This window comes from Oreochromis aureus, linkage group 1, assembly GCF_013358895.1.
Source record: "Oreochromis aureus strain Israel breed Guangdong linkage group 1, ZZ_aureus, whole genome shotgun sequence".
Taxonomy (NCBI): domain Eukaryota; kingdom Metazoa; phylum Chordata; class Actinopteri; order Cichliformes; family Cichlidae; genus Oreochromis; species Oreochromis aureus.
The window spans coordinates 25,239,267-25,252,789 of NC_052942.1; the positions used below are offsets into that span (position 1 = coordinate 25,239,267).

The following is a 13,523-nucleotide window of genomic DNA, read 5'->3' on the forward strand; positions in this document are numbered from 1 at the left end:
TACTTGACATAGTGTACATATATACAGCAACATACTTGAGAGGCATTGTGTATGATTGAGCATCTCTATGCATGCGTCATATGTGTGTACTTGTTTGGGCATTGGTTTGGTTTCTCCCATTGCCATATAGATCCATCCAAAGCATTTAATGCTGAACTCTCCTCGTGAGGCTCTAGAGGGACATGCAGCAGAAACGTGGGGTAGTAGAGGGGGGTCAGTGTGAAGACATGGATTTCTTGATGCACAGCAGAACACTGAGAGGTAGAGGATGCACAACGGTGGAGATGAGGTCTTCAACAAGCTAGAAATTTTCCCTGTTGTCCATGCAAAAGGATTTCTGTCTTCACCAGTGAGGGCCTAATCCTTGAGGTCATCTCTTCATTGGCTTGGTGCGATATCTGTCAGTCCTTTTGGTTAGCTTCATAGTCCACTGAAGACAGAGGCCAGAATCCTCATTTCTACATTGCAGTTACTGAGGTCTTCTTTTGCCCCTGTGTAGGCTCAGGACTGGAGCACAGTTTCAAACCATGCAAAGAAAAAAATGTGTCCCTCTCAGTCTAACAGCAGCTTTGCTACAACAGTTACGAAGTGGGCATGAGAGGGCAGGGCAGTTGTTGTAGTAGAAAATAATAAATAAGAAGACAATGGGAGAAATCTGTAAATTATATTTAAAGAAAAAAAAAAACAAAAAGAAAAAAACAGTACATCAAATATTAAACCTAATACTTAGAGGTGCTATGTTAGAATCATGGCTTGGGCAAATTGCCTGCTTCTTCTGTTCAATTTGCCTGTTTCCCAATGGAATTCACTGATGATAGCGAAGGAGTTTCTGTTGTATAATCATTGTAATGTGGCCGGATAAATTTGATCTATTCAGACAGTATCCAGGTATCTGAGACTAAATCACTGGCCATCAGAAAAATATCTTCAGCTATTTTAAACTTTCAAAAATGTTGTCTGAAATATCCACATACTGAGATGTGTGATCTAAGAGCGTGGTAAATATACACTAAAGTCTGATCCATGCGGTTGTCTTCATTTGTCTCTATTTACACATACTAGTGTGGATACTGGAGAGGAAGACTAGGCTGAGAATAAGAACAATTGTAAGTACAGTTTTTACAATCAAATTAACTTCAAAGACTAGAGAAGCAATATTTGAAATGATAGCTATGTGGGCGCTGAATAGGTAAGAATACTGATTTTATATGGAAAATATTGAACCATGGGTATTCTATTCACAGTAATGAAGGTTTATGAATTTGGTGAGAGCAACTCGGTACGTTTCCTATATTAGGAATAAGAATAGGGTTTTATTATGATCTATTTACAGAAGCATGCATCAGTGATCTTCCCATCGAAGAGAATCAACCATCTCCTGATTATGAGTCTCTGTGATTTTTATTTTTGTTTTATTTTATTTTATTTGTTTTTTATTTTTGTGGTTTTTTAGAAAAAAGCTGGAGGTAAAATATCGGGAAAGGAAACAGGAGTAGTAAGAGGCTTTTCAAGAATCGCTGTAGATTTTGAAGAATTCCAGCGGGTCTTGTCTGTTGTTCTTCGGGAAATAATTTTGAATGTTGTGCTTTGTAGGTGTCTCGGTGCAATTGGTCAGTCGCTTTGATGTCATCACTGCTCAGTCATTAGGTTATCTGTTAATGGAGAGAGACAAAAAGAGAAAGGGGGGAGGAGGGGTTGGACAAGAAAAGAAGACAAGAATTAAAGTGAGAGTCATACTGCAATTGACTAATGTTGTTTTTCCATGTACGCCGTGAACACACACATGCGCACATACAAACACACACACACAGTTGTGTTTTCATATCTTTTTGGTGACATCTAATTGGCATAATGCTTTCCCTAGTTGCTTACCGTTACCCTAACCATCAAAAATGAATGCCTAACCGTAACCGTAACCCTTACCCTAAACCTACCCATAACCTAATTATAACCCTGACACTAAAACCACATTTTGAGTCTCAAAAATGCCTTCAAACTCATGTGGACAGGCATTTTGTTCCCATAAGGGCTGTTGGTCCCCACAAGTATAGTAAACTTTTTGGTCCCCACAAAGATATGTAAACACACACACACACACACACACACACACACACACACACACACACACACACACAGAGACACACACACACAAAGTACACCTCAAGACTGTGAGTGAAGTCCACATTGTGAGCAATACAGGACTCTTGTCTGAACTGTGCGTGCTTGTCCAGGGTTTATGGTGACACACAGTAAGTAACAGTCACTGCATTTGAAGTGTGGGATGGGCTCTGCTGTCACTGGTGCCAGTGTAAAAACAAAGGCAGAATGACCACCCTGTGAGTGTACATGGAAAACCCACTTGGCTGAGATTCAGAGTGACAGTGGCGTCAGCATGGGGGGGTGACTCTATAATCAGCTTCAATTAAGGCCAAGGAGAGATGAGGCAATTCACCAACAGTATGGGTGAGTCTAATTTAATTCTATTAAAATATTATTTTGTCTGGTTGTGATTTTGAACCATTTTGAACCATAAACATTTTTTTTCACAACTTTTCTTTATTGTGTTGTGTGTTTCTAAAAAGTTTCGGGAGACCTTGCAGCATCTTGTGCACTGTGAAAGAATGATTCATGTGGCCAGAGGGAGGTCTTTGTGGGTGGGCCATTAGACACAGAGACTATAGTGGAATTCAGCTGCTATCTACTGGAGATCCAATTACATGACCCTACTGTAAAGGTGCTGCCTGCACCCATTATAAATCACCATAAACAAAGTATTGGCATTGTGTTGCATACCATCACAGCTCCACTGATGCTGGTAGAATCTATATATTTTTATGTCATTGTATTTACATTGTATCCATTTGTGGAAAATGTTTTTATTTTTATCTATTTATATTTTGTTTAATTTTGCCTAACATGATTCCTAAGGACATGATGAGTGATGGTAAAATATACACTGAAGAATATGATTTATGATTAGGATTTCTAGTATTTTTACATTATTATAAGCAAGTATTTTAGATTTTGCTGTTATTTGTAGTCGCATATAAATACGTGTACACAGTCTAGCTTCATCAGTGGTGCCTCTTCATGCGTTTGCGTTCAGTTAGTTACGGCACAAATCACTACAAGTGTCTTTTTTGTCCAGCTTTTGCACAGCAGCTAGCCGTGTTCTTTGAGCTAACATGCTCGCAAGTGAGATCACAGCTATTACCCCAGGGCATGCTACGTCCATTCTCAGAGAACTGCAACCATCAAGACTACATCCTTTCCAAACAGAATGTAGTCCCAAGGTGTGTGATAACAGAGTATGTGATGGGAATGCAGGGCCACTTGGACTTCTAAAGCCAGGTGTTAGCACTTCAGCTCACTGCCTCATCAATAATTGACAGAGGCAAACCAATCAGAACAATTTGCTCCCCACAGCGAAGTGCTAGAGCAGCCTAACACCAGTGAATCATTAATGAGGCAATTAGCTGAAATGGTTAGACGGTTAGCCCTCACTGGCAGCACTCCTGTGACTCTACTGTGACGGTCCTCCTCATACAGAAGCTGTGCATGATAGAGTAATGTACAGGCCAACACAAGCTGAGGGAGAAGCTGAGTAGAATCACACAGCAGTGCCTGGATACAGAAGGTTGGAGTGTAACTTGCGTCAGTGATGCCAGCTCTCCATCTGTTGACCACAGCTCAGAGGGCCAATAACGGGAACAAACCCAATTGGCCATTACCATGGGAGATTGACCTTTATTGGTTGTTGTTACCATTGCACAGACCAAGCGAAGCTGTCTCCTGGGTGATTCAAGTGTGGGAGAGCCTTTATGGGCAGGGATGAAATCGACCTCAGTGACATCACTCAAACACGGGGAAAGCAACAACTACAATAACAGCAAAGATGGAGTTTGGCTTTGAAGACCAGGGATCCTGGATTGTTGTTTGAGAGGAAAATCAAAGTCCCAAGGGAGCTGCTCACAAAGCCTCATCGATTAGCCATATTGGAACCATTTTATAGTTTATCGATGTTCCTCTGCCTGCACTCTCAGCCCTGGGTCCAGTACAGGCTCAATTAAACCAGCCACCTTGATCTCAGGAACAAACCATGTGAATACTACATACTGCATAGATTATTCCCAAACACACACTCAGTGTTGTTCACCCTCATCAAAAGAAATGTTTTTTTAAAACTTTTGTTCAGGCAAAATGAACAAAGAAAAAATACGAGGCGAATATAATGACCTAACTACAGCCAGCCAATTGTGTCATGCTCACCTTTATTTTACTGGAATTCACCTTTAATATTTTAATTTAGTTAAACATTGATACAAACTCTAAGATCTGAGCTTTTTCTGGCTTTTGAAAGAAGGCATGTTAGAAATGTTTAAGAACCACTGCTGTATGATAACCTTTTCAAGTTACATACACAAAAGGCCTAAGGGGTCTGCAGGTTTTCATGCCAAGCAAAAAGAAAACTATGACAGTATATATACAGTATAGTTTTACAGATAGTATACAATGATAAATTATAGTAATGAGAACATGGAATACTGTTGGAACTGCGAGTTTTTACGTCCATGTATGTATTTTATTTATACCTTTTCCTTCCCGGGAACTGTTTTTCCAGAGTATAATCTTAGTTTGTTTGATTGATGTTTGAGTTTCAAGTATTTTGTCTTTGAACTACAAATGTCAAGAAAGGACTACTGTTTACTGGTTTCACACAAAGCACTTTGTATGTGCAACAGAGAAGGAAAAAAAAAACTTCTAGTACAAAGAGAAAAAAAATAGCTTTTACCTGCCCCATTGTTTTCTCGCATTTTAAAACTCAATAACTTGGAAAGCCTGAAAAAGTCCCTCTTTTAGTATAACAATAGCAAGAAGTTCACACACAGCTTAATTAATGCTTGTTATTTAAATTCCTTTGATTTGATTTGCATCATTGTGAACAGCAACTGGAAGAGATTGCAACCTTTAGGAGAATTATTACCTAGACTTAGTTTCAAAGAGCTGCTTTAACAGGTCTTAAAATCTGTCAAAAAATACAATGGTTAGGATAATTTCATTCATACAATAAATAAATAAAAAGGGACCTATTAATCTGTCTTTTCTTCATGCTTTCATTTAATATCAATTCAATCACGAGTTGCTTTGGGATTGTACTAACATTTCACTACAGTTATCTCAAAACAATATCGGAGTCATTATTCCTTTTCAGTAAATTGGTTGGGGTTGTTCTGTCTGTTTGGAAAGTTCAAAAGCTTGTCAGGAAATTTAAACCTGATTATTTGGGTTTCTTTTGTTAAGGAGAAAATGAAATAGAGATTAGAAATGCTTTTCTTAAATCCATATTTAAATATGGAAAGGAACCTTTGAGATTTTTACCTATATCTTTTTGCGCGCATGCCATGAAAATTATTGCTTTTGAAAAAGAAGTGTACAAGCAATTGATTAAAGACTGGGTCAGTCTGTGCTGCTGATATTGACACTTTTGCAGATATTGTAGACAGCTAGTCTCTGTTTAATGATTGCTATTCACTTTTATGGCCCTCTCAGGATGTCATCCTCAACAAATATTTGCAAACAGGAAATTTGCAGTATGACTTGAGAGAGTAATAACCCTGGTACCTATGTGTTTTGAGATTAACATGTAATTAAAATAGTAAATCAATATTTATTAAGCAGTAGTACAAAACACATAATAAATGTAGCCAGGTCATATAATGAGTCGCAGGGTAGTGGTTGTGCCCTTCCAAGTTGCATTCTCCACTGCAAATATTTAGTTGTGAAAACAACTTAGAAAGCTACAAATTAGCTTTGAAATGAATTAGGCATGCTGTAAATTACTAGAAAGACACAGACACCCATGCCTTGCACAAATGGAAGTGCTTTTGCAGGTGCAAATTCTCACCTCAACCTGAGACCCCTTCCTTTCCAAACCACACTTTTTAAATGTGGAGTCTATACTTTTTTCACTTCCACACCACAGCTTTTCCCCACAGTTATCACTTTAAGATTTTCATGCTCTCACTAGATACAACGACAGACAAAAAAAAAGCACCTGAAAGCAATCCACCACTTACAGCACTGACGACAAAGCACAGAGTAAAGCAGCACCACAGGCCACTGGCCATACTTTCCAGCGTGTACTGGAATATGAAAGGGAGATGTTAAAAGCTTAATGGACTGCTGCTCTTATTGTTTAAAAATTGCTCAACATATAAATGGCTGAATAAAGAAAGACCAACCATCACGGGTTGGCCTCAATTATGCATTGAAAATAAAGTTATGAGCTAGTGTTTGAATTATTGATGCTGGCACCGGGAACAAGAGCATGTTGGCAATGTGTCACTGGTTTTTTGCTGATGCTTCATGTTGTATTGATAATTTTTCATCTAAAAAGCCCATGAAGTCTTGATCTGTGAAAGATGGAAAAACACACCATGAATATTGGAAATCTAATGCAATATTACTGGAAGAGGGAAACATATAGCATAACATCGAGTAACATAATGAAAACTAAAAATAATAAAAAGGTAATGTAGTTTAGAGACATAGCTTGCACAGTGTAATCTCTAAAAATCGTATAGTTTTTTCCAGTAAAAGAATTCAAACAATCGACCACATTCAGTGCTTGGTCTTGGGACTGTCCCATAAGGGTGACACATTTCCTGAGATGCAAATGCTTGTGGTTCATTTGCCGATAGCCTTTTTTTTTTAAATTTCTCAGCAGCTAAAACTCTACACACTTAAACATCCATTTGCCATGAAAAAATAAGAGAATATGTAATGGGAAAAAAAATGCTTAATGTAACATTAAATGAATTTTCAAAATATGAGTTAAACATTGTGACTAAAAGTAGCTCTAGCAGATGAAAAAGTCGAAAGTGAGAAAGACAACAGCGAAACAAGATAAAAAACAGGATTTGATTGTACTCAGATTTTCTGTGAATTCATTTAAATGGTCTCTAGCAAACTTAGGTGACCCAGGAATGCGCAACTTTATTGCATGCGCGATAAAATCACCATGAACGTGTTCATAACCGACCCCAAATCATCACTAATCAGAATAGACCTTGATTTGATATCACAATGGACTTAAGTGTGGAAATTCCCTATTATTATTAATAATATCTGTTCAGCATTTATGTCTGTGAACATTGTATTATTCTGGTTAACCTTTTACAGTCCCCCTGTTAAGAAGACTTAAACGGAGACACAGATTACCCAGTCGGATCCTGTGTTCATAGAATCAGCCACAATGAGGGCAACATTTCATAATCTGCGGCTATTTAGCATCATCTGCACAGCCAAACACTGACACTGACAACTTTTAGCATTCATACATTTTTTTTCTTTTGCCTTTGCACATTTATCTTGTATTATTTACATTTTTTATTCCAATGCACGCACACACACACACACACACACTGATTTTTTTAAAGTCATGGTAAAATACAGTATGCCAGAAAACACCCTTTCCTTTCAGCTCAGTTTCCACTTGAGTGGTAGAGTTGAATTTAAGAAACATAAACATCTACAGAACAGAAAAATAAAATTTTGCTTCATTGCACTTCAATCTGACGACATTAATTTTCATTTTCTGTTTAAAATATAAATATATAAAATATTACTACATCCTATATGCTCATTCAATAAAACTGAAACCCTTTTTAAACTGGGGAATTGTACATTTAATTGTATAACTAATAGTGATACATGCAAATGCATTTCATATATATATATATATATGTATTTGCTTTATTTTTATTCAAATTATTCCAGTCCTTTTGGCTATGCAGCTGACATTTTCAATAGGCATAGAAAAAGCTCAGTGAATCATTTGTCAAAGTTTTAACATGAAAAGGCTTAGACAGGGAGATCAAAAGAAAAATACATGAGTGAAACCGAACTGAAAAGCAAGTGCTTGTGAAATTTCTCACAAAGCATTATGACTGGACTTCGCCCACGGATGAGTTTTAGGCCAGTCACAATCAGCCATTCAAAATATCTTTTTGTATGATTCAGTGAGCTCCACTCATGTCCTCTACAAGCAACATCCTCGCTGTAGTGGATGCTTGAGTCAAACAAGCACAGGTCACATCTACTTCTTCTACTTCATCTCATACCTCTGCTGCCTACTCATGAGTGCCGTTGGATGTGCACATTACAGCTTTCAAAAAATGTCATGTGGATAGTTTTTCTTTTCTTTTCTTTTCTTTTCTTTTTCTCGCCACTGTGTGTCAGTTTCACGCTGCTGTGACTCAACTTCTGTCATGTTAGGTCTTTCATCTCGGCATCGGCATCTGCTAAGATACTCTTACTTTTATTTCCGATAAATGACTGATTTTACGTTTAGCTGGCAGTCAAAGGATCAATGTTAACCTTTCCACACCTCCACAACAGACTTTTTTCACCTCATTTGTAAGGTGTGAGATGTGTGCTCTTTGAGAATCGCCTACTATCTTCCTTTCCAAGGTCCCATAATGTTAACCTGTGGAGGAGCCGCTGAAGAGATCAATACCCATCAGACTGCTAAAATAAATACATTTATCACAGCGGGATACTTGCTACACCACGCTACTACAGCCTGTTACATCTGATCGGAGGCAGAGATACTCAGGCTCATTCTGTAGCTAGAGAAGCTCTGATCAAACTGTCTACGTGTCCTGTTTAAAAAAAATAAAAAGAATTACAAGTCGTATGACACTTGGATTTTCATTTTCCTCGGTTTGAACAAGAAGATGACAGGCTTATGTCTCTTTCCAGCTCAAAAAGAACAACGCCTTTGACTGTGTTCTCCATCTTTTGCTGCGGGTTGAGACAGCTCTCTGGGTTTTAAAATCTCATCTGAGGAAATGCTCCTTCTGTCCTCCCTCTGCTGCAGATAAAGAACAGGCGTTTGAGTAATTATGGTGCATTATCGCCAAGGAACGTTTCATTGCTACATTTTAAGCTGTGTAGTGAGCGGTGACAAACGAACGACCATTTTAATTTCTATCAGGAGGAAAAACACATGGCTGGAGCCAATGAAGTCAGCTCTCTCATTCTGCCACTGACTGAGACCATCTGGACCAAATAAAGTTTTTCCCTTTGAATCAACAGCTGTTGGAAATTGCACGGGAACACTCCTTGTCTGTAGATCAGTCTTTTATTTTTCATTCTTTTCACTCTTTTTAATGCTAACAGTGTTTGTTTTATGGTTTTAGTGCCGGATTTGATCAGTGCTCAGAGAAGAAAGTAAAATAAAACGTGGCTGTCTAAATGCACCTGTTTCCCCTCATTTTTTCCCCCTTTGCACGTCTTTCACTCTGTATCTCTTTCTCTCTACCCCTGCTTGTTCTATGGTGGTAATCTTAGGGCTGACCATGTCAGTCAATCTTTCAGTGGCTGACAGTTTTACAACACATGCACTACACTGATGGGTAACATCACTCACATAACGAGACAGAGTGAGAGGGTGGGGAAGGACTGAACTAACGGAAGTAAAAATAACAGCTCACGTATCTTACTCAAACACGGTGAGAGAGGAAAGAGTCAATTTTATCTCAGTTTCATCTATGAAACTGAACATTTTTTTTCATGATTTCATAAGGTTTTGAACTCAGAGGTAGATTTTCCTCTATGCGCTGCAGAGATGGAATAACAGTGGTTTTCTCTTTCCACTGGCCAGAGAGGAGAATTTGTTCCACTCTGCTGACAGATCTGATTTTTAACACTTCATTTTGTCCTGGATTATTATTATAGGGCCCAGTCATTAACATTTTTTAGCAATGAACCTAAACCGTCTGAGGCATTTAGAGCAGTATTGCCTATGTTAAAAATCACCTTGGTGAGGACTAATTTTGCTACTGAAGACTCAAAGAACAAAAATGATATATATGCCAAAAGTGTGATCAAACATGAACACTTTTCACCTTTCACATACAGATTTTTTTAATATATATATATAAAACATTTGATGATTCATGAGTTCATCAGTTTTTATTTTTAAATGCAGTGTTTTTAGTCCGGAAGTTCACAACAGACAGGATAGAGTTTCTTGTTGAAGCTGCCAGTCCACATCCTGGACGGCTGGGTCAGCAGAAAGCCATAAGTATGCACATTTGGATCTGGAATTCTACTTACATTTTACTTACATCAAATGGTTTCAGGAAAATGTGGTGATAATTTTTAACAGAAGAAAAAAATTTTTTTTTATGTTTTCAGCAGTGTGTGAAAAAAAAAATTCTCCATACTATACTGTAGCTGGTAAACTAAGGAAGAAAAAGAGAGCAACTACTTACACCTTAAATAAACATTTTCTATTTCATTGACATCTTTCAGTAAATTCTTAACAAAATAAATGTCATTTTATTTGTGGATACAGACTAAATGGGTTAATATCAGCTTTTATATCAGTCTGATATCTGATAGAGCTAATGATTAATTAAGAGAAGCCATGCCATGCACTGCAGTGGCGCAAGCAGCAGTCTCTCTGGAGAGTCAGGGGAGCCAAAGTCCTAAGTGGTCCCCAGAAAGTAGGAGGCGAAAAGCCACCCATAGGAGAGAGACGATCGAGTCAATCTGTTTGTCTGTTTATGGCAAAAGGCGGAGGAAGCATCCTGCCACCCTGCGCTGTCATATGGGAGTCAGGCTCCCACAAACACATGCTTAATGACTCCATTTATTCACCCCGTCACTATTGCTTTCTCTCCGTCTTTCTGTTTTTTTCTAATGATTTTGCCCATATGTGCTTTCACTTTTCTGTCCCATTGGGATATTATTAGTTATGGGTGCAAGGTTAGCATCTGAACTAGTTTGTCTGGGTTGTGTAGGGTTATATGTGGATACTTGTATATATATAAGACAAGATTACAGAATGGGTGCCACTACAAACTTAGAATAGTGAGGAGTAGGGTCAGATAGTTCCCGGTGATGAGTTGATGGAAGGCCATGTGATTCATGTCAGTGACATCTGGGCCAACACTGCCAGGACATCGATCAGACTAAAGCTCTGGAAGGTCTCTCAAAAGGTTTATTCTTAAATCTATGCTGACAGGCGATGACATGATGGAGACGGGGCTGGTGAATTGATTGTGTCCTCTCTCTCCTTTCACTTTTCTGCTCGCACTCCTACTTCTTCTGGACTCTCTCTCCTCCCTCGCCTCTTTGTCCCATCACTCTGCCTTCCATCTCTCCTTCTCCCCCCGCCTCCTTTTTTTTTTCTCCACCCGGCTGTACTCATCGCTTGAATGTGTCGAGCGCAAGATGTCAGATTATTTCCCAGCAGACACTGCGCTGTGTGACAGAGGACTAGAGCTGTATATCACTCGATGACACTTCTTTTGCCTCCCCCTCTTTACGCAGACAACATCAAATATTGCCAGGCCTTTTTGATCACTTAAAAGGCTTGTATTAGGAGAAGAGTTCATGCCTAAACAAAAGCAAACAAAGTGTTTCATCTGTTGTGTTCGTCGGCCGCCCATATGTGTGTGGTAACAGTTTTTCTATCAGAAATGTGGCAAACCACAGAGACTCGCACATTATAGGACTTAAAAAGAAGTCTCAATGCATATGCCAAAAGAGAAAAAAACAGCCATTTTTTTCACCACTTTTAAGTTCCATGTGATTATTACTTTTTATATGTTCACATTTAAAAAAAAAAAGTAACTTACAACAATAAAACATATAAAATCCCTGCAGTTCTCTGATTGTTTATTTTCTCTAAAAGCAGGCTTTAGTCCATACCTTGTAATTTTAATTGAATGCACTGAGGACTTAAGCTTGGGTGGGGTCGGCCCAGTATCCAGGCCAACCGCTCAGCATATTGTTTCTGTGGCACCTGTCTCCCCAGATTAATAACTCCAAAGTCTGTGCTGGCAAAGCATGCATGGATACCAGAAATTACAATACTAATTCAGCGCTAGGGATTTATACACCCGCCTCTCCCAGGATTTATGACGAAAGAGAACTGGGGAGGGAGAAAGAGAGAGAGGAAGAGAGACTAATAATGCTAGCGAAAGTGATTAGCTCAATGGGAGAAATTGTGCGTTTGTAGTCCTGCGATTATTATTGTGTTTCTCATCACATAATGAGTTTGAACAATGCAGTTAATGGCATTATTGGCGGGCAACCAGGAACGGGGTGTATATAAGCTTGATAGCACTTTTTCGTCAATAAATCACTCCAGTGCACATGGCAATATTTAAATCTATGTTATTAAAATTGTTGGAACAACACTATCAGATTTATGTTGTGTTATTTTATTATGGATTGATTATCATCATCACAGGCATATCTGATTTGCGTGGAGGCAGCTGGAGCGTGGTTGGTTTAATCCATTTTGATTGCTCTGCAGAGGAATGCAGCTGCTTTGCTTGAGTGGACAACAACTTGCTGTGCACCTCTTATGATTGTCTCAAACAGAAAAAAACAAGACTAGTGTTTGTCTTTGTTTTCTTCACTGATATTTGTACGATTTCTCTCAGCTATCAGTTACGTTGACCTGTTATGGAAATCCTTGAAACGTCTCTGTTCTCTATCGTGTTATCATTTCAAGAGAAAATAGATTATGAATGAAAAACACTGCTATTATTACCTCCTCTTTGACTGTACACTAGCTCATTTATCTTCGTAAGGCTTGAGACATAGGGAGTCTTAGAATCATTGATGAAAGCATTATGAATCACTTCACTCCAAAAGCCAATTGTATTCAGGGGATGAAGACAAATGAAAAGGAGTTGCATAAAAGGCAGACTGGATTGTCCAAGTAATTTTAGATGCATTAAAATGGAAAAGAGACAGTGGGAAGAAAATGTGTTAAGCCAGACAAACACAACAGTGGAGAAAGAGTAAGAGCAGGAATGTGACCGCTATGTAGACACACACCACTCTCTGTTTACAAAGTAACCTGATGTGAATCTAATTATAATCAGTTTGTTTACTTGATTTGAGATGAATGAAAATTTAGGTAGGCTGCACTGTGAAGATGAGATCAGTCTCAGCACGAAGAGGCAGTCTAGTACGTCCACTCGCCAATACGACAGCAGAATTACAGGCTCTCAGAACTGTGACAACCCTGAAATTACAATTGAGTTTCACTCTTTCCTGCTTCCACACTTACCTCCTCCTTCTTTGCTTGACCCCCCCCCCACAATACGTTCTTTCTCATTCTCTCCCTCTCTCTTTCTCCCTCTGATGGCTCAATAACAGGTGCCATGCTAAGAGAGCTGTTACAGCCGTCCCTGAGTGGTTGTGTCAGCAGCAACGTTAGGGTTGAGCTTTCCAACCTGCTCACCATGCAGGAAAAAGGGAAAAAAGAGAATGAGGAAAAAAATCTCTCTGGTCCCCAAATGATGCCCGCTGGGAGCCATCGTGCGCTAAATTTCGCCGGGTGTTTCTCCCCTCTTTTCTGTCTTGTGGCCCCCGGACTCCGATTTACAGACATAGCCATATTGGGCCTTTATGCATGGCGGAGCCCAAGCAGCTGTGTTCAGCAGAAAAAAAATGACAACAACAAAATAAAGAAATAAATAAACAAATCAACA

General features: G+C 38.8%; 1 protein-coding gene across 1 annotated transcript in view; it reads right to left on the minus strand.

The window, feature by feature from the left end:
* Nucleotides 1–592: 592 nt before the first annotated feature.
* mafa (v-maf avian musculoaponeurotic fibrosarcoma oncogene homolog a (paralog a)) overlaps nucleotides 593–13,523 on the minus strand; it is a 69,298-nt gene continuing 56,367 nt past the window's right edge. The window contains exon 3 of the mRNA XM_031756955.2: nucleotides 593–1,652. The gene's annotated coding sequence lies outside the window, so the exon portion shown is untranslated. The remainder of the gene's footprint in view (nucleotides 1,653–13,523) is intronic.